This window comes from Macaca mulatta, chromosome 20 (genome assembly GCF_049350105.2).
Source record: "Macaca mulatta isolate MMU2019108-1 chromosome 20, T2T-MMU8v2.0, whole genome shotgun sequence".
Lineage (NCBI taxonomy): Eukaryota > Metazoa > Chordata > Mammalia > Primates > Cercopithecidae > Macaca > Macaca mulatta.
Genome location: NC_133425.1, coordinates 11,736,690 through 11,754,973, shown reverse-complemented (window position 1 = coordinate 11,754,973; position 18,284 = coordinate 11,736,690). Strand labels below are relative to the sequence as shown.

The following is an 18,284-nucleotide window of genomic DNA, read 5'->3' as shown; positions in this document are numbered from 1 at the left end:
GCCAACATGGTGAAACCCCATCTCTACTAAAAATACAAAAATTAGCCAGGCGTGGTGGTGGCAGGCTCCTGTAGTCCCAGCTACTCAGGAGACTGAGGCAGGAGGATCACTTGAACCTGGGAGGCAGAGGTTGTAGTGAGCCGAGATGGCACCACTGTACTCCAGCCTAGGCAACAGAGTGAGACTCGTTCTCAAAAAAATTAAAAAATACAAAATTTAGACATATTTGAATAAATGAATAAATTAATGGGGCAATGGAGTGTGTGTAATGCCAAGTAATCCTCCTATGGAATACTTCAGAGAGTTACAATGAGGGAATTCTTTGTCCTGTTTTCAAATGGGGAAACTGAGGCCAGGCAAGAGACAAGGAAGCCATATCAGAATACCAACCTGGCCTTCCGTCCCCTTGGGGAAGAACTTCTCTAACCTCCCTCCATCCAGGAATACTTGGGCTTTGGAATCACTTCCCACAAACGGGAGCCCGGCACCCAGGGGCAGGGAATCCCCAGCACTGAGCCTCCGTGAGCTTCCAGGAAATGACCTGTTTCTCTTCTTTGTGAGACACACAAAGCGCTCTCATGGAGGAGGGGCATGTGCACGGAGCAGCCTTTGAACACCTGGACCTGGGGCACCTGGGAGGTGGGAGGATGGGAGGAACCCAGCAGCCGAGGTCAGGTGGCAGACAAGCTGGGTCATGCTGTGCGCCCGTCCAAATGGATCCACCTGGCATGTGGGTGGTGTGACCCAACTGGTTGGGTGAGTGTAGGGTGTGGGCTGGTGAGGGTGCCAGCCAGTGAACTGTGACACTCCTGCCCTGGAGATGGGGAGGCATCTGGTCTCCCACCCTCAGAGCAGCCCCAGTCTGCATTGACTCTGGGTTTGAGACCATCAACTCAAAGGACACAGAGGTTCCCTGGCATCCTTCCAGGAACCGAGGATGTGCTGGGCACGCGGTCACTTGAGTCAGGTTTCCTGAGAGCATCTCACCTCCTGGTGGAGGGAAAGGAGGAAGTATTCCGGGGCTGGAAATGAACTGGAGATTGGGTCAACATAAATGCATGAAGAAGCCAGTAAGGAGAGAAACCTTGAGGGGGATGCAAGACAGTTGAGTGTGGTCATTAAGAATCTGGAGCTCCGGCCGGGCGCGGTGGCTCAAGCCTGTAATCCCAGCACTTTGGGAGGCCGAGGCGGGCGGATCACAAGGTCAGGAGATCGAGACCACAGTGAAACCCCGTCTCTACTAAAAATACAAAAAATTAGCCGGGCGCGGTGGCGGGCGCCTGTAGTCCTAGCTACTCAGGAGGCTGAGGCAGGAGAATGGCGTGAACCCAGGAGGCGGAGCTTGCAGTGAGCCGAGATCGCGCCACTGCACTCCAGCCTGGGCAACAGCGTGAGACTCCGTCTCAAAAAAAAAAAAAAAAAAAAAAAAAAAAAAAAAGAATCTGGAGCTCCTTGGATATTCCAATTATCCTGATTTGATTATATGAATGTATCAAATTATTACATGTACCCTCAAATATGTACATCTAATATATCACTAAAAATAAATACATTAACTTAAATGAAAAAAATAATTTTGGCCATGCATGGTGGCTCATGCCTGTATTCCCAGCACTTTGGGAGGCCAAGGTGGGAAGATCACTTGAGCCCAGGAGTTCAAGACCAGTCTGGGCAACATAGTGAGACCCTGTCTCTAAAAATAGTAGCAATAATAATAAATTTTTTTTAAAGAATTTGGAGCCTGGGTGCAGAGGCTTATGCTGTAATCCCAGAACTTTGGGAGGCTGAGGCAGGCGGATCATCTGAGATCAGGAGCTTGAGCCCAGCCTCACCAACATGGCAAAACCCCGTCTCTACTGAAAATACAAAAAAAAAAAAAAAAAGCTGGGTGTGGTGGTGGGCACCTGTAATCCCAGCTACTCGGGAGGCTGAGGCAGGGAAATCACTTGAACCCAGAAGGTGGAGGTTGCAGTGAGTCAAGGTTGCGCCATTGCATTCCAGCCTGGGCAACAAGAGTGAAACCATTTCAAAAAAAATTTGGAGTTCCGCAGACCTTTGAGACCTCTTGCCACCTACTTAATTAACCTGTCTGAGCCTCTGCTCCCTCACCTGTAAAACAGGCGTCATAGCACCTACCTTCTAGTGTGGCGAGGATTAGATGAAGCCAGGGCAGGTAAAAAGTGTTCAGCACTTAGGCGTTCAATAAGTTGGGAATAAGGAAGAGAAGCTTAGATGGCCAACACTGAGGACAGCCTGGTGCCTGTTATCACTTGCTGTGCCTCCTTTCTCTCTCACCTAAGTTTTACTTTCCCTTCCTAGAAAATGCAGGGATGGGCCCCACCTCTCTGGACTCTTTCCACTCTATATTCTGTTTTGTCACTTTGCAAAGCTGGTTGCTCATGCTGTAGCTAAAGTGCTAACAGTTGATGTGTAGCTAATGGGATAAATAGCATGCTTTCCCATCTAAGAATTTTACCCAGTGACACCTGGAGAAGCCAAAGGAACATTCTCTGCCGAGCCTGGCACAGAGAAGGGGATAGGAGAGGGTGATTTGGGTTGAAGGGTGCTTCCTGGGCCCTCCTATGTCTGCTAAGTGTCCTTAGACCCAGCCCCGGGTTATTAAATGGACAGGCACTGGATTCAACTGCAGAGGAAAGACAGGAATTAAAGCCCTTAGAATGTTTTTTGGGGTATCCTTTAACTTCCCCTTTGGGGGATGCAAAGGGGGGGATCAATAGATGTGCCGCAAAAGGTCTGGGGGCTGCATGTGGGAAGAGACCCCAAGATTCACTCTCTACTACTCTGTGTTATTATCCTTGATTTCCTAGATTTATGCTGGAACAGAGTTCTGAATTTGGTTGTCCCAATACCACCTTCACAGTTACTGCCTTTTCAGTATCTCCTACCTATATTATTATTTCAGAGTTTGTTCAATTGCAGCCTGTGGGCCAAATATGATCCCAAGTCTGCCTTTGTAAATAAAGTTTTATTGGGACACAGCCAGTCCCAGCCATTTATAGTAGAGATGTATGGCCTGCAATGTTAAAAATAATTGCTATCTGGCCCTTTACAGAAAAAGTTTCGTGACCTTTGATTTTACTTCATTAAAAAAAATCAACTTATGTTTTTGACTTAAATTTATTTTACAATGAAATTTTTTTTTTTACCACTACCATAAACAGAGAATCAGAATTTCTAGCCTAAATGGAAGGAAATTAGAAAAATAGAGCCAAAGCAAAACAATGTTTTTCAATTCTACCTGGAGGCTGTTGCCTAACCAAACTTCTGAGTTGAAGCCTTGTGCTCTTTCTTTAGGAGAGATATTATTCTTTTGTTCATTTGACAGGTATTTGTTGAGCACCTACTATGTGCCATGGTCCCCTCACCCCCTACTCCTTTAGGTCTGACTTATACATTATGTTCCCCACAATATTTCATTTGAACACAAAGATAAAAGATTCTGAATCCTAAAAGGTTGAGACCAGGCATGGTGGCTCACATCTGTAATCCCAGCACTTTGGGAGGCCAAGATGGGAGGATCACTTGAGCCCAGGAATTGAAGACCAGTCTGGGCAACAAAGTGAGACCCCATCTCTTTTAAGAAAAAGAAAAAAGGTTGAAACCAACAAAATTAAGGGAAAATCCACTGGACCAGGAGCTTGGTTCTCTTGACCAACATCTTGTGTTGTCTCCTGACCTGCCATGCACCCTTGAGCAAGTCAAGTCCTCTCTGAGCTTGTTCCTTCCACATCAGACTTTCCAACTCGCCTGGACATACAGTCGCCTAGTGCTCCACCCCTTACTTCTAAAAATGATAATTCCCAGCCCCCTCCCCTGGAGATTCTGATTCAGTGGGTTTGGATGATGGACCCAGTGATGTAAAATTTTCACAAACACTCCCCTCCCACCCAATCCACCCAGGGGATTACCTCCATTGTATTAGGTGGGGAAAAAGTCTTTGTGGTTCCCTCCCTCATCTCTCCAGCTTCCCAGGATTTTTTTCAGCTCTGAGCACCCCCTCCCACCTGGGGCCTCCTCTCTCTGGTTAGGGGAGTCTGGAGTGCTGCCAGGGGAGGGGGTGACCATGTGGAGACTTATGCCGTGGGCTCCTGTCATGCCATCGGAACTGGCTGGTTGGAGAGGTGATTAGTACCCTTGAGAGGGGGAACATTTAGAAACCATTTCAGGAGAAACAGAACAAAACATCTCTTTCCCTAATCTTTAGCCAAAAGCTGATTTGCCAGTTTTCTGGCCACAAAACCTGGGATCCACCCTAGAAGAAGGAGGCCCTAGAATAACAGTTTTCAAGCCCTAGGACTGGTGTCTAACAGGCATTTACAGTCCTGGAGCAAGGAATGGGCCCGGGGAGCCTCAGCCTCCATGCTTCAGCACCAGGCTGAATAGGGCTGGGTTGAAGAGGATCCCATGGGCGCAGATGGACAGGATGAACTTATAACCTTGTATGGTCAGTGCTAGCTGCTTCTCCAGGAATCTTACAATCTGAGCTCCGACATTTCAGGTTCTAATTCACTTGCAGGACAATTCACTTGATCCAGGATAAGACCTGGGCATCCATTCTAGAATCTTCCAACTCCTTCAAGGACCACCCGCTCTCCATGCTTAAAAGACACACCTTCAGAGAGGCCTTCCCTGGCCCTGACTGTCCTTGGTCTTTCCCCTCCTTTTAACTCTGTGTCTATTCTGTCTGCTACAAATCCCTCTCTAAGTCTGTTGTCTTATGACTTTTTTTTTTTTTTAGATGGAGTTTCACTCTTGTTGCCCTGGCTGGAGTACAATGGTGCAATCTTGGCTCACTGCAACCTCCGCCTCCCGGGTTCAAGTGATTCTCCTGCCTCAGCCTCCCAAGTAGTTGGGATTACAGGCATGCGCCACCATGTCCGGCTAATTTTGTATTTTTAGTAGAGACGGGGTTTCTCCATGTTGGTCAGGCTGGTCTTGAACTCCCGACCTCATGTGAGCTGCCCGCCTTGGCCTCCCAAAGTGCTAGGATTACAGGCATGAACCACTGCGCCCGGCCACAACTTTTTTTATACTTTGTCACTTGGATCTTTTTTTCCTTCTTGAATTGTAGCTGACACAATTTGTAATTGAATGTTTGTTTGTTTGGGTATTTATTAATATCTCATAGCTCCCTCACTAGTCTGTTCCCTTCACTGAGTCAGGGACTATGTCATTTTCATTTATTACTGGGCCCCAGCACCGGGACAGAGTCTGGCCCTTGGGAGGCCCTCAAAAAATAGTTGTGGAATGAAGAAATAAGTACAACAGCACTTCTCAAACTTTAACACGCAGGTGATTCACCTAGAGATTCTGTGAAAATGTAGATTCTGAGCCACCAAGTCTGGGTGGGACCTCAGAGTCTACATTTTTCACAAGTTCCCGGGGACGCTGATGCTGCTGGTCCATGGACCACACTTTAAGTAGCAATGTCCTACATAAAGTCTGTCCTTCTCAGTCAGCCACTTCACCATCTATGTCTGCCTCCCATTGCTCAATGCCTGGGGAGAGGTTTCAAGCTTTCAGAAGCAAGGAAGGGGCTACTGAAACCTAAGAAAGGATTATAAAGAAGTACGAGAAAGGGCAAGGAGCACAGAATCAAAGATGCTCTGGAAGCTTAGCTGAGGACAGCACACACACTAGAATTTCAAAGGCATCACATCCCTACACTTCCCAGTTTTTCTGGTCCTGGAGGTTGAGCAAACATGGTCCCACTTTGTCTGCCCAGGATCTCTCCCAGGAAGGGGAGTGGCTGTTCCAGGGCTGGAAATGTTAATCCTTATCTTACCAGCTCATCGTCATTCTCAATGCCAAGTTGACCATGCATATTCCAGCAGTTTACACACTTAGGCTGGTTGTTTCGGTGCTATTTGTGCCATGGTGCCTTGGTGGCAAAATCTGAATCCTACCCTAGCCAAGGATTCACACAAAGTCCTCTCTAGCAACAGAGAGATGCAACTGAAGGTCAAGGTAGTTCAATTGAGTCAATGATGCTCTCCTGTGGGCCACCGCTGTGGGAATATAAGGCGACTCTCCATCAGCCAAGGAAACCTTTCTCAATAGGATGTCAGCTCACCATCGTGCCCAGGGTGTCAGAGGCTCCAACGTTAAATTTGATACTCAGTTACTATGGCCGCATTTGCTGAAAGGATTAAAGCAGTGTTTCTTAAAATGTGGTCCATTCATCACCTATGTCAGAAGCAGTTTGCAGGGAAGGGAGGCTTGTTAAATATGCAGATTCCTAGGCTTTCACCCCTGATCTACTGTACCAGCACCTTAGGAAGTGGGAACCAGAAATTTACATACTTACTGTGTTCCTCAGGTGACTCCTAGGTGCATTCACCTTTCCAAATCTCTGGGCGCATGTATTTGCTTCCTCCTCCATCTGTGTAGTTTGTATTCCTTTTGTGTCAGCTCTATTGTGTCTGTGTCTTTGATGGTAAGCTGCCCTAAGCTTCCCTTTGGAAGCCAGACAGGTAAATACATGAAGCTTCATTTGTGACCAGGCTAGGATGGGAACCGCCCCTGCCCTCTGCTCTGTGGCCAACTAATCCATCATCAAAGTGCAGCTCACATAGAAGCTGCCCAGCAAATTTTTCCTTATTACTTGAGTTAGACCATCCTATCCCCAGAGTCCAGTGCGTCCCCAGCACTTCAAGAAACATGTGCACCATCAGACATTCCAAGGCACTGAGCCAAGCCCTTCACATATGGCCCCCAGAGAAGTGCCCATTTCATCTGACCCCCAGACTCTTCTGTAAATAACATGATTTTCTCTAGACATCTCCCCCAAAAGAATCTCTGAGTCCCCTTTGGGTTATTCTTCTCCCAGACCCAGCATCATTCTGCAGTATGAATGAAATCTTGAATTTCAAGTTACTATCATTTCTCATCTTGTTATTTCTCCACCTGAGCCCACGCTTTCCCTCCCCAAACTTCTCCACACAGCAGTCAATCAGATCATGTTGTTACTGACTTAAAACCTTCGGCTGGGCACAGTGGCTCACCCCTGTAATCCCAGCCCTTTGGGAGGCTGAGGCGGGCAAATAATTTGAGGTCAGGAGTTCAAGACCAGCCTGGCCAATATGGAGAAACCCCGTCTCTACTAAAAATACAAAAATTAGCCAGATGTGGCAGCAGGCACCTGTAATCCCAGCTACTCGGGAGGCTGAGGCAGGAGAATCACTTGAACCCAAAAGGCAGAGGTTGCAGTGAGCCGAGATCATGTCACTGTACTCCTGCCTGGGTGACAGAGTGAGACTCTGTCTCAAAAAAAGGAAAAAAGGAAAAAGAAAAACCTTCAATGGTGTTCCATTGCTCCTAGAACGAATTCCCCGGCCTTACCATAGCCCGACCATCTTTCTAGCCTCATCCTCACTCTGGCCTTTCTAGCTACAATGGTTTCTTTCAGGCCCTCCTGCCTTTCATGTTCCCATCCACAAGGCCTTTGCATGAGCTGCCACCTCCACTTGGTGCTATCTCCCATTGCTTTCTGCCAACCAACTCCTACTTACCATTTGGGCCTCGGCCTAAGCTCCAGCACCCTTCCTCAGGGAAGCCCTCTTGATGTCTCTGCTTGGGTCAATCCCCTTACGCTAGATGTGCAGAGCACTGGGTTTCTCCTCCTTCATAGCACATTGTCACGCTGATACATTCACATTTAGTTGAGGGATTACTTCGTTGATTATAGTTAGCGCAATTGCACATCCCTGTCGCCCTGGGATAGTTCTAGGTGTGCTTACTGTCCCACTGCAATTACTAACAGCACCCTTTTCACTCTCAGAAGTGTCCTACTTTGGATAATAAATGTTGTGGCCATCCTAATAGTAGTGCCCCCCACCAGACTGTAAACTTCATGAGGCATTGAGCTGTATTTGTTTCTGCTCATCACTGTAGTCCCAGTGCCTGGCTCAATGCCAGTAAGTAGGTGCTCAGTAAGTAGGTCCTCCAGAGAACCTGGCTGAGCATATATGGTCTTTCATGACCTAGCCTCGGAAGCCACGTACTTGCTTGCACCATATACTGTTGATTGACTGGACATCGATCAATGGGTCCAAAGCTCTCAATGGGCTGTCATAGAATTTGCAGACATTTTTAAAAACCACCACATATCCCTCAAGGATCTGTCTTTCAACCAATAAATATTTCATCACATATTTATTGGTTCTCATGCCCCTTCCTCTTGTATAATTTGTGTCCTGCACAAGGATTCCTAGCCAAGAGGTTAGAGGGTGAAATCCAGCCTACAGACTGTTCACCAAGCTATGTGCCTGGCTTAGGGCTGTGTCTGCCTAGAGGAAGGGGCATTTTTTTCCCCTTTGCACCAAGGTGCTATCTATTTGTCAAGCTATCTGCCCTGAGAGGTTACTATTTTATAAATCACTGGCTCAGAAGAGGCACCTTTTTCTAATTTTCATATAGACACTGTAAAGACTAGTGGGGCTGGGTGCAGTGGCTCACACCTGTCATCCCAGCACTTTGGGAGGCCGAGGCAGGAGGATCATTTGAGCCCAGGAATTCGAGACCAGCCTGGGCAAAACAGTGAGACTTCATCTCTGCATAAAATAAGAAAATTAGCCGAGCGTGGTGGCACACACCTGTAGTCCCAGCTACTCAGGTGACTGAGGCAGGAGGATCACTTGAGCCCAGGAGTTTGAGGCTGTGGTGAGCTCTGATCTCACCACTGCATTCCAGCCTGAGCTACAGAGTGAGACCTCCATTTCTAATAATAATAATAATAATAATAAAATTTTAAAAATAATAAAAATTTAAAAGACTAATAGGAACACTGATTGTTCACCCACTATGTGAAGACATCGGTGGAAAAGCCACGGGTAAGATAGACGAAACGTCTGCTCTTGGTAAGCTTGTGTTCTACTGGGGAATGAAGACAATAAGTAAGAAAGCACACACTTGAAAACATACAAATGAAATTACAGATTGGAAACAGTATTATGGAAGAAAAGCCCCTCACGTGAGCATCTCCACTGTGCTGGTTGCTGATGGCAGAGGCTGGAGTCTGGAGGCTGAGGCTGCCTTATCTCGGACCCCCACCTCTCAGAGGACATCAAACAAGGGAGGAACCAACAAGAGCAAACAGACATAGCCTGTGTCCAAAAGGATTTTAATCCCACATTACGAGGGAGTTCCAGAATGTCAACGTATAAGGCCTTTAAGATCAAGAATCTCATTCATCCAGAATAGTTTACATACCTTGCTGCCAGGAGGAGAGAATGGGGAGGAATTCCTAGGCCTCCTCCCGCCACGTCATTCTTTGAATTTTGAACTGTTAGACCGTGCACGGGGCAGTAGGGTAGAAATGGAAGGTATCCTTACTTCCCCAGATCCAAAGATTCATAAGGATGCGAGAGTCTGGCCAGAGTCCTAAGGCTGAAGTTGCCTGCAGGGCGGGTAGGCAATTGAGGTCACTCAGATTAGGAAGATATTTCCATGGTTTTATAGCCTAAGAGACACCTCACAAAAGATACCCAGCAATCTTGGAAAGAAAAATAAAACACATATCAGTATGAAGAAGGATAATGAGCAGAACTGACCAGGGTTGGTTAGTGAGTTCCATGAGATCAGGGGGTTTTGGGGACAAGTTGGTTCACTCATTGCTGTATTCCCAATGTCTCCAATAATGTCTGGCACACGGGAGATTCAAAATATGTATACATTGAGTAATTGGAAAAAATCTGGCAGAAGGGAAAGAAATTTTTTGTAAAATTAAAAAAATATATTTAGAAAAGTACAAGGATGGTGCAGTGGCTCACGCATGTAATCCTAGCACTTTGAGAGGCCGAGGTGTGGGGATTGCCTGAGCTCAGGAATTCGAGACCAGCCTGAACAACATAGCGAAACCCCGTCTCTAACAAAAATGTAAAAATTAGCTGGGTGTGGTGGTGGATGCCTGTAATCCCAGCTACTCTGGAGACTGAGGCACAAGAATTGCTTGAACCTGGGAGGTGGAGGTTGCAGTGACCCACGATCATGCCACTGCACTCCAGCCTGGGCAAACCAGCAGGATTCTGTGAAAGGAAAGGAAAGGAAATGGAAATGGAAAGGGAAAGGGAAACGAAAGGAAAGGAAAAGAAGGCTGGGCGCGGTGGCTCACGCCTGTAATCCCAGCACTTTGGGAGGCCGAGATGGGCGGATCACGAGGTCAGGAGATCGAGACCATTCTGGCTAACACGGTGAAACCCCGTCTCTACTAAAAATACAAAAAAAAATTAGCTGGGTATGGTGGTGGGCGCCTGTAGTCCCAGCTACTGGGGAGGCTGAGGCAGGAGAATGGCATGAACCCGGGAGGCGGAGCTTGCAGTGAGCCGAGATGGCGCCACTGCACTCCAGCCTGGGCGACAGAGCAAGACTCCGTCTCAAAAAAAAAAAAAAAAAAAAAAAGAAAAAAGAAAAGAAGAAAAGAAAAGAAGAAAAGAAAAGAGAAAAGAAAAGAAGAAGGATGCTCTCATAGACTGAAGGATCGCTTTTATGACTGTACTTGGGATCCTGGAAAAATGACAGCCCACTCCTGGGACATTATTAACAACAGAAACATCTTTTTTTCTTCTTCTTTGCAGAACTTTTCAGTGCCAAACTGTTCTTTTCAGAAGACAGGCCTAGAGAGCTGGCCTCCATCCTCCTTGCCACTCTGGGGATACCTGGGGACTTTCTTCTGTGACTTGCCAAGAACATCCCATGAGCTGCCGGGTTCCAGACGTTTGGGTAGTGATGATTCTGGTGGTGGAGCACAACCCCCACCCCCTGCTTCCTGTTATCCTTTCTGACCATATTTCAGGGAAATTCAAATCTGGGAGGGCTCTGAGGCTCCATCCCTGTGGTGCCAAACCTCCTAATGAAAACAGAACCAGAGTCAAGCAGCCAGATGTTTCTATAATGGGAAAAGCCCGGGCACAGCCACTTACCTTTGTTCTACTCACAGACATTTGCATTCATTTCATGTGATGGCTTTGGGAGACATGAAACAGCCTAAGACAGCATGGTTTGGGGCTGTTCCTCCAGAAGTTTGGAAATTCTGTGGTTGTTGCCTTTGGTGCTTAGTCAAACCCTCTTTGTCGTAAGTCAAATGGACACTATTTGTACTGTTCATTCTTATTGCATTTGCAGGATGTTTTATGACAGCAGTTTGTAGGTATTTCTGTGACAGAAATCAGAGACAAAAGGAAGGAGGAAAGGTCAGACTCAAAACGTATGGCTCTACCCTCTGACTCATGGGGAGAAGCTATGAGACCCGGAGCTCTGGGCTTTAAGTCGGACGATACTAGGGCTTGAAATCATTATCTCCATCCTTCCCCCAACCCAGTCTGTGGAGGTGGGCGACAGGGAGGAAATGGCCTCAAGAAAGCATGTTTCTCAGATCCCACTCAAGGAATTCCGATTTCCTGACTCTTCATACAGTAAGGACTTGGGGGCTACCTAACCATCTGTCTCACACCAAGATGGCAGCCAGCTGAGCCACACTTAGAAGTGCCTTTGTGGCCGGACATGGTGGCTCACGCCTGTAATCCCAGCACTTTGGGAGGCTGAGTTGGGTGGATCACCTGAGGTCAGGAGTTTGAGACCAGCCCAGCCAACGTGGTGAAACCCCATGTCTACTAAAAATACAAAAATTAGCCAGGCATGGTGGCAGGCACCTGTAATCCCAGCTACTCGGGAGGCTGAGGCAGGAGAATTGCTTGAACCCAGGAGGCTGAGATTTCAGTGAGCCGAGACTGTGCCATTGTACTCTAGCCTGGGCAAGAGAGCGAGACTCTATCTCAAAAAAAAAAAAAAAAAAAAGAAGCAAGTCATTAGGTCCAGCCTACTCTCAAGGGGAGAAAATTACACAAAGGCATGAATAATGTCTGGCACACGGGAGATTCAAAATATGTATACATTGAGTAATTGGAAAAAATCTGGCAGAAGGGAAAGAAATTTTTTGTAAAATTAAAAAAATATATTTAGAAAAGTACAAGGATGGTGCAGTGGCTCACGCATGTAATCCTAGCACTTTGAGAGGCCGAGCATGGGGCATGGGAGTCATCTTAGCAGCCTATGCACCAGTTTGTTTTCAGCTGAAACAGCCACTGAATGGAAGTTAGTAAAACCCCTGGCATCTGTTAAGATTCAGCTAACCCACCAACCAAACGTGGGTTATGATGGTTGAATCACATTCATATTCAATTTATTCCCATCAGGCGTTTGTGGCTATTTGAAAAAAATCTTCATCCTTCTTAACAAGACTCCACGTTGTCTTCTCCATGACCTGTGCTGCTACAACATTGAGTTCTGTTCGGCTTTCTTGAGGTTGGGGATCAGATTTGCACCCAGGCCTGGGCACTCCTTCTAAGAACAAGAAAGAGTGAACAGGATCCAGTTACAAGAGACTGCAGAACCCTAAAATGTTCAAGCCAGAAAAGATACAAGAGAGATCACTGCATAATCAATTATCTTCTATCCCACCCTGAACTAAGCCCCCATCCTCGGTGACTTTCCATACCTTCAAATACCTTCCTTACAGTTCTTTCTCTCTCTCCATATAGACCAGATAGTGCTGTGAAACAAACAACAATGAACTGCAGTGGCATGCAACAATTAGCGTGCATTTCTCATTTACATGTCTGTGGCTTGGCTGGAGTAGCTCTGTGTCTCTGACAGAAGTTCTGTAGGTCCTTTAGGGTAGCTCTACTCCACATGTCTTTCATTTTCTGGGACCACTAAGCTACCAGAGGTATACCATGCTCATGGAAATGGCAAAAGAGAGAGAGGGCAAATCCTACCACCCAGGCACCCTTCCATTCTTTGTGTGTGTCATCTTTGGTAATATCTCACTGGGCAAAGCAAGTCACATGGCCAAGCTCAAGATCAAGTTGAGGAATATACTCCTTCCACCATGAGGCTATGGCTAGAGTCGGGATGTATACTACTACTATAAGGGGCTGAAGGACTGGGACCAGAACTCAATCAAACACACTCTTACTTTTCCCCACACCAGGTTCATTATCGAAACACCAGAAGCAGGAATACAAGCAGGTATGGGGCAGGTTTCTGTCTCCCATCTTCCTAGAGGGACAGGAGTATATTTAGAGACAGAAAACAAAGAATAGCAAGTAGCAGGTGAATGGGACAGACAGGTTGGGCTCTGGAGAGGGTTTAGAAATAAGAGAGAGGAACAATTGGCCCGTTTTTTTCTCTGGGTCTTGGAGAGGGATCTTGGGGGTCTGGACAGGTTCTTTCCTGTTGGGACACACCCTATCAGTTGGTGGCTTGGGAGATAGTACAGGGAGGAGGCATCTCCTGGCTCTGAATCAGAGTGAGAACATGACACTCTCTTCCAATGATCTTGCAATAGTTCTGATAACAGGAAAAAGACTTCTCTGTGTTAGCATGCTTTTAACATCTTGCTGATCACCCCCACTGTTTTTTTTTAAGAGACAGGGTCTTGCTATGTTGCCTAGGCTGCCTGGGAACTCTTAGGCTCGAGCAATCCTCCAACCTCAGCCTCCCAAGCAGCTGGGATTACCAGTAAGCACCACCACACCTGGCTCCCTTTTTAATAGACCCTAAACCTCAGACTCACGGACTCTTTCAGGCAACAGTATCTGGCTACAATTCACTAACACTGTTTTATTTCAATAGTGTTTATATTCATAAGTTTGTCTTCTATTTTTGGCAGATGGCCCTGGTTTCCTGTTTACCAAGGCAATATAGGGCTTTCTTTTCAAATAAACAAAATAAACGGAGTTAATTTAAAGAAAGCAAGTGAATACTAGTTCAGGTGGAAGGTGTACATGGCAAAAATTAGAGCTTGAGTGTGGTTAGCATTTGGTAAATAGTGATAGGGTGGAAAGAGGAGAATGGGGTTTGCTGCAGTGAGTCTGGGTTCAAATCCAAACTTTATCAATTGCATAGAACCTTTGGGTAAGTTACTGGTGTAGCTTCTCTGAGCCTTAGTTTCTTCACGGATAAAATGAGGGCAACTTGTTTTGCAGGGCTGCCATGTTCTCTTGAAGGTTATGTTTGTAAAGTAACCGGCACACACTAAGCCCTCAGCAAATGCAGAAACCTGCCTGCTCCATCCCCTACCTGCCCTTTCCATTCTGGGAGACTTTGGGGTTTTCTCTGTCCTCCACATGGCCACAGGCAGGTAGGTGGGCCCTGCCTGGCCCTCCTCTATAGCAACCAGACCTCACTCTCCTCCCCTATTATGGAGGAAGAGGACTCAGTTCCTATTAGTGCCTTCCTGTCCCCTCTCCAGCTCCACACACACACACACACACACATATACACACACACACAATTATACACACACAATTATCTTGGGGGATGAGAGTCTTGGTTAACAATAGAATTAAAGGAGATTTGGCAGGTCAGACCCTAGGCCAACTTGAGAAGCTCAAGGCGTGGCGGAGGGGATGGCCCTTTAGAGGGGATCTCAAATCCCCCAAGGATCTCTGATTTAGACCCAGCAAGGCCCTCTCGTGACAGAGCTCCGCAGCAGCATTAAAAAAAGATGCTCAACAGAAAATATAAACATGGAGTCCAACCAGAGCACACGATTGCACAATAAATTAACATTTCTTAAAAGGGTTTCTCATTCTCTTGTCAGTGGCACAAGTCAATTGCCTTGTATTCTGGGGTATGTGCAAGTAACATGAACTTGTTACATTAAAAGTTTTAAAATATACTGTTATATGTTGTGACCCTGTTTTGGAATTTCTTCCATTTGTAAAAATACACTGACTCCCACTCACTCCTTCCACACACATGATGGGGCTCAGGCGCCTCTGGTCTCCTCCCCCGTCCTCCCAAGAGCCCCTAGAGTAGATCAGCCCTGCCAGTTTCCAGATGGGGAAACTGAGGCTGGAAAGAAAGGCAGTTCCTTTGATGTCATTTCCAGGGACACTGACTTCCAGGACTGTGGGTTGAAAGGCTGTAGGGAGTGGTTTGTGTGAGTGTGAGTATGTGTGTGTGTGTGTATTGGTGAGGGTAGTGAACGGGGGGCGGTCCTGGAAGAGTCTAAAGACTGGTTGCTGGGCATGTCGCACCAAGGCCAGGACTCCAGGTGAGATGATAAAAATAACAATGGCTGACGTCTATGGAACAGGTACCATGAGCCAAGCACTGTGGACGTATTATCACCTTCAGACCTATAATCACTCCCATTTCCAAAAGAGGAAACTGAGGCAGGGGAGATTATGGACGAGCTCAGGAAGTTCATAAAAGGTCAGAGAAGGAGTACTAGAGCAGGGAGCCCGGATTCCACAACTCCTTAGGGAAGAGGAAGAAAAGGGGAGAAGAGGAGAGGAAAGAGAACGAGAGGGATGTGGAAACCTGCAGAGAAGGCAAGCCCCTTGTTCCCGGGAGCCTCCCTTTCTCCCTCTTCCCCCGGGCCCGTGCCACCGGCTCCGCCCCAAACTTGGCCACAGAGCCGCAGAGAGGCGGGCGGGGACCGGGGGGCGCCAGGGCGCTCCAGGGCTCGGCCTTTCCCTCCAGGGCCCTCTCCCTTCGCCGGCGGCCCCTCCCACTCGGCTCTCCCGGCTCCTGACGTCACGGCCCGGGAGGCGGGACTGGGAAGGAGGGGCCCCGCAGCCAAGAGGGTGGAGGGAGGGCGCGCAGTCCCGGCCCAGAGCTTCAAAACAGCACGGCGGCCTCGCCTCGCACCCCTGCAGGTCCGTCGGTCCAGCAGCCAGCGCAGCCGCCAGCGCCGGGTGAGTTGCGGGCGCGCCCAGGGCGTGGGGCGACATCGGGGGGGGCCCCGGGATCGCGTACGCCGGGGCAGCAGGGACGCGACCCCTCCATTTACTGGACCGGGAGCAACCCCTGGAATTGGTGATAGTAACGGGAGGGCCGAGGTGCCACCCATGCCGCCGACCTGCAGTCTGCGCCACGCTCGCTCGGGCCCCCGAATTCCACTTCGCCACCCCGGGACAGCTTCCCACGCCTTTTGAGCCGAAGCGGGCGGGAAAAGTTTGGGGAGGAGTCAGGGCGCCTCCTCTCGACCCGCCGTACTCACACCCGGGGCTCTTGGAGTCCAGGGAGATCCCCAGGTCGCGTGAGGGACCCCCGGGCAGCGTCCCCAGCCTCGCCGCACGGGCAGGACTGGTGCGCCAGACCGGGCCAGCGGGTCCTCCTGGGCTGCGCACCCCTCTCGGCTCCCACCGCTGCTCCGTCGCGCCCCCGAGCGGCGAGGAGCGACTTCTTGGGGGGTCAGGAGCAGTGGAGAAGCCCGGAGGCGCTGCTGGGATGACACCTCTCTCCCTGCCAACTCTAGTAGGGCTTGGGGGGCTTTAAAGAGGCGAGACCACACCCATGAGTTCCAGAGGGAGGGGAGGCTGCAGCTCGGGGTGTGGATTCTACGAGCTCAGCAAATCCGGAGACCTGAGCACGCTCTAGGGAGGTCTTTTAGGTGAAGGTGTGGGGCTGGACATGGGGACTCCGAAGACGCCACAGGGCAAAGCTCTCCCTCCAGGCCACGGAGTCCAACCCCTGCCAGCTTCAGGTTTGAGGAAGGGAGCACTGCCCCTCCCAAGCTTTGGGTGTGTGTGTGTGTGTGTGTGTGTGCACCTTGATCTTAAAATTCAGCTGTGTCTAAGTAAGGGGCTTGGAGAGGGACTTAAGAAGGTTCCAGTTCAAATACAGCGTGATTCCACTTTTATGAGACACCTAGAATAGGCACATTTTATAGACAGAAAGTAGAATGGTAGTTGCCAGGGGCTGGGGGTACCTGAGAACTGGGAGTTACTGTTTAATGGGACAGAGTTTTTGTTGGGGAGGATGAAAAAGTTTTGGGTATACATAGTGGCAATGGTTACACAGTATTGTGAAGGTATTTAATGCTACTGAATTGTATACTTACCATCGGTTAAAATGATGATTATGATGTTGTGCATATTTTATCATAGATTTTTTTTTTTAAAGCCACCTCTAGCCACCTCTGTACTCCAGTCTGATTCAGAGAGAAATCTAAGAACCGACATGCTATTGCTGGGCACCTTTTCCTGGAATTTGGCCTCCAGTTAAGACAGCTTAAAGAGGACAAGGAAGGGAGGGGGTCCTGGTTTCCCAGGAGTCACACAAGGAGAAGGATGGCGACCTGAGCTGCTGGAGGTTTGCAGTTGGCTAGTGCTCGCCCTTCATCTCCATTTCTCCCTGGGAGCCTCACCCCTGAGCTGTTTCCAGCACACTCTCCTGTTGCAAGTGGGGAAACAGGCTAGAGATCTAAGTCGGTTTGCTCAAGGCCACTGAGCTGGTAAATGCAAAGAACTAGACCTTGAACCTCCATCTGCCTCCCAAGCCCTTCCCTTCTTTCCACCTGGAGATGCCCTGCTGGTTTGCAGGGAATGAGGGGAGACCCTTCTGGGAAAAACAGGGCGTGGATGCCCACGGGGGCCTTGGCAGATGCCAAGACCACAGCCCAGGGAGAGGCATGGAGGTGGCAGGAAGGTGCAGAACCTGTTTTCCCACTGAGGGTTTTTGGATCTCACCACCTCCATCCCGTGGGGAAGCAGGGAGTCGAGTAGGAGGCCGAGGGCTGGCCACATAGCTTGGAGCCTCCTCTGCTCCTCAAGTGGAGAGATTGAGGTGCGCCTGAAATCCAGAGAATGTGTTTGTGTTGGAAACACGGAGTTGACCAGCTGAGTGGGTGAGGGCAGGGCCAGGCGGAAACGTCCCTGTGAGGAGGGTGAGGCTTGGGGCTGACACTGCCCCACCCCGGGGGGGAGGAGGGGGTGCACCCGCTCTGCCTGGCACCACCCCAAATTAGGGTCTAGCTAATGAGGGGCTAAAAGGGCTTGGTGGTATTTTATTGTGGCTACGGAACACATCCATTTAGCAACCCGTCCCTGCTTCTCCACCCCCACCCCAGTAATGGCACTTAAATCCTTTCTTCCTGGAACGGAAGTGACTGTTTCACCTCAGTTTCTTTCCTCTGCCTTTCACATAATATCTTCATAGTAGGAGCTGAAACCACATGCATATGTGCACAGACTCCCCATTTTCCAGCAACAGGTAATTCACAGGGAGGATCAACCAGCCCATTTTTCACCCTAGGCGTAGAGTAGCACTCCTGCCCTCACCTCGGCTGTACAGGCTTCCCGGTCAGTGGAGGGCACAGCAAAGGCCACTTCTTTGTCATAGTAAACTGCGCCACACGGGACCGGGGGGGACGTCTGTCGAGATGAAAATATATAAATGTCTTTCCAGGCTAGATGGGCTGGCGCTGGACTGCTGGCTGCTTGGCGAGGTTTGTTTGGGAAGCAGGAGTCCAG

At 48.7% G+C, this 18,284-nt stretch overlaps 1 protein-coding gene and 1 long non-coding RNA gene across 13 annotated transcripts in view; one reads left to right on the top strand and one right to left on the bottom strand.

Annotated features, from left to right (window-relative positions):
• Positions 1 to 3,122: 3,122 nt before the first annotated feature.
• Positions 3,123 to 16,289, bottom strand: LOC144338377 (uncharacterized). The gene is made up of 5 exons (XR_013412408.1): positions 16,031 to 16,289; positions 12,155 to 12,360; positions 10,941 to 11,173; positions 9,232 to 9,418; positions 3,123 to 6,160 (listed from the first exon to the last, which is right to left on the bottom strand). It is a non-coding gene; the product is annotated as an uncharacterized LOC144338377 (long non-coding RNA).
• EMP2 (epithelial membrane protein 2) overlaps positions 12,358 to 18,284 on the top strand; it is a 58,548-nt gene continuing 52,621 nt past the window's right edge. For 5 of the 12 annotated variants that reach the window (XR_013410902.1, XR_013410903.1, XR_013410905.1 and 2 more), the window contains exon 1: positions 12,358 to 15,725. The gene's annotated coding sequence lies outside the window, so the exon portion shown is untranslated. 12 annotated transcript variants of the gene reach the window in all.